Source organism: Aptenodytes forsteri, unplaced genomic scaffold, assembly GCF_000699145.1.
Source record: "Aptenodytes forsteri isolate BGI_AS27 unplaced genomic scaffold, ASM69914v1 Scaffold4, whole genome shotgun sequence".
NCBI classification, from domain to species: Eukaryota; Metazoa; Chordata; class Aves; order Sphenisciformes; family Spheniscidae; genus Aptenodytes; species Aptenodytes forsteri.
The window spans coordinates 1,452,544-1,456,036 of NW_008795442.1; positions in this window are offsets into that span (position 1 = coordinate 1,452,544).

The following is a 3,493-nucleotide window of genomic DNA, read 5'->3' on the forward strand; positions in this document are numbered from 1 at the left end:
ATTAGCAGATGCACATATGGAACATTAAATACAGCTGGATGTTGATCATGAATCTATTTTTCTGCACTGGTTTCCAGATTTTGTATATTAACTTCCAATCAGAATCTGCTGCATGTGTTTCAAATCCTGTCAAATTAAACAAATTCACACCTTTCTGGAGGCTAATCTTTAGCTAATCTAAAATTTATACTTAATACAAGTGGACCAAATAATGGCACATATTTTGTTTGTTGCTCAGATGTGATAATTGTTAATAACTTTAGCTGGTGTTTTCCATTAACATATATTAGATTACATCAGTTCACTTCATCTTGTGGACTGAGGAGATTAAACATTGTTGGGGAAAATGAACCCTCTTTGAGCCTCATTTCTTATGCTTTCATGAAGGGTAAACTCTAGTGGTGATGTAACCACAAAAAAATCCCCATTTGTTTGCAAAGCATTTTAAGCAAAATCTGCCTTAATGCTTTTGGTTATACAGCTGATTATTAACGGTCCTGGAATCTAAAAAGCTCTGCCAAACCGCTAAAGAGCTAAGTAACATTTAGTGCTAGAAAAATAGTGTCCACAGATCACACTGCGTGCTTCTGTCCTACAATAAAGGGTCATCTTGAAGTGAAGACTGAAGACTTCATGATCATTCTACCCTTACCCTTTGTGATAAAGCTGCCAGCAAAAGATATTAATGATGATGACTTTGAAATACGAACACTCATCCAATAGAAATGAGTGAAAGAGTGAACAGATTTGCAAGATCCATTGGGAAAAAAAAATCCCCATGAAATGGAAACCACTTTCTCATTCAGAGCCAGACTGCAAGGAATTAGTCTAATTTGTAATGGTTATTAGCTTTATAGTAGGCTTTTCTCTGGTCCAGGAAATTCTTACTGGAACTATATCCAGCACAAAGGCAGTGAGCAAAATACTTCTACCCCACCCTCATAAATTTGTCTAAAAAGCACATAGCCCTGAGTACCCACATTCAAATATCCCTACTGATTCTCCCCTCTAGCACAAGAATGCTTTGAGGGCCATCCCAGGTTTAATAGTAATGTATGGAACTGTACAAATAATAGCTACATGATGTACAGCGGGGAAGGACTCGTCTTAGTGTGATAGGGATTTTTGTTGGCTAAGCACTCATCAGTTCTATCTCTCTGCTGTGAAGTCAAAAGCAGGATCAATTGGAAGAGCTTTCTGTAAGCACACTCCAATGCTAATCATATAGAACCGCCTTTCAGAGGGGCTGCACCAGCTCTCAGGCACCAAAGAAGCATCTGCATCACCAAAGATAGCAATTTTTCTTATGGAGTGGGCTCCACATACTGCAGTGTACTCCACGGCACTATCACAGCACCTAGAAAGCACCCTAGAGGCAGTACAGTCCCTGGGTGAATGCAGGCAAGAAAACTCTGGCACCCACATGAATGCTTACATCTATGGTGCACATGGTGATTTAGATCAGTCGTTGATTGCAAATGCTAAATACCTTAAAACCTGCTGTATTGATATGATATAAGGTTTTTAAAGGACTGTGCATTTAATTTATTTTCATTTCTATAGTGAGGGGACTGCTAATCTGCACTTAGTGTATTGCATCTGATAAATTTTACGGGTTTGACTGTATAAGGGTTGATTTCTTTGTCAAAGAAAGTATCAATTTACGTGCAAGCCTCTATGCTTTCCACTTCAGGGGCATAGACTGCTATTTAATTGGCTTGTGTAGATTGCTTGCTGATTTTTGATACTTTAATAAAACCCTTTGGCATTACTGTGGTTTCCCATTTCCTTACAATTAAGCAGAAAACAAGTCCTTAATACAAATGCAGAACTTTATTAAACTTACAAATATATGCAATAAAAAAATTCCAAAGCAGTGCAGTCCAACATGCTGATTGCTAACAAGGTATAAAAGTGCCTTTTTAAATTATCAAACAATGCTTAGTCTAAAAAGAAAAAAAAAGAAAAAAAAGAAAAAGAAAAAAATGTGTTAATTAAAACTGAAGCACAGCTTGTAAATAATATTTTAAAACTTCCTACAGGCAAACTGAATGGCAGCGATCTCTGTTTTCTTCCCTGCAGCTACCTTTTCTCTTATGCACGGTGTGGAGCCATACCAGAGTTGAACAAGTGGGGAGTATTTGTCCTGTTCCTCCCACAGTTACTTGAGCTGTGCATTTCCTAAAATATGTGAATGTAGCTAGTAAATCCCGTGTTTGGGTACTTGCTTGTTCCCCACCTGATGGATTACCAAGACTGTAGGGCACCTTCCCTGATTATCTCTGCTCATATTTTGAAACTTGGTGAGGAACCCAGAGCTGGGGAAAATCCAATCCATCTGCAATAGCTGACATTTCATGATGTTGCACAGATAGAAAGACCATAGCCAAATCTCAGCCTGAGGTGGAAATGAACTGCATTTTCTTGCACTTTTCAGCTGCAGCAAGCTATATAGGTGCATTTGGGCCACTTGGATTAGGCCATTTTTTTAGGCCAGGTGGATTAAGCTGAGAGGCCTGATTTTGCACTGTCATGGTGAAGGACTCCCACTCCACCACAGAGTCAGATGGGACGGTCGCATGCCTGTTCGATAGCTTGTGAAGACTCAATGGACCTGCGGATGTCGGAGCGCCTGGGAACTGGGAGACTGGGGGTTTGCATAGGCCCCACTACCAAATTTAAATCCTGATCAGCCAGAGAGGAGGAAGGGAGTGGGTGGTCTGTGTTGCATGTGGCTATGTGCATGCTTTGTGTGTGTTTAAGTAGGTGCTGATTAAGGCACCAGTCTCTTGCCTGTGTTGATCTGTGTTGTATTGTGTGTATATTTGTGTCTTCAGAGTACATGTCCAGTCTTGCTACAGCCTGGGCCTGGAATCGGGACCAGCAGGGGCCATGTCTGGCAGACTGGGAGGAGAAACCCTCTGTGTCTTAAAGTCCTCAGGATCTAGCTTCCCCTAATATTACTAGAAGCTCAGCTTCAAAATACAAGTTCTTCTGGAGGCCAGTTTTTCATGCATACACCAATGGGACATTGTGATAAAGAGAAAGCTGGCACTGCTGGGAATACTTTAGCATGAACATGAATCACCATAAGAGGAGTTCCCAATCCACAGGCAAGCTATATTGTACCAGCTAGTCTGTGTGTGGCCAGAAATGTTCTTCACTGATGGCAAGGCTGGTCATCTGTCCCTGTAGTGGTTGGCTCACAGTGAGGAACATGGATGTGACTAGAAGAGGACTTCTAGTGTTCTAGAAGAATTACCAATTCTGCTGGTAATATGAGGACTCCTTCCCTTCCTCACAGAAGAAAAAGCAGCACAGTCTAGTTTTGTTACAACTGCAAAGCATACATAGTCAATGAAAGGTTTATTGCAAAGAAAATACGATTCCTCTATTAAAACCAAACAAAACAAAACCAGAGGAGAGCACAGCACAGAGACAGATCTCAGGGTAGATTTCAAAAAAGCAGGGTTGCATATTACCATATTATTGG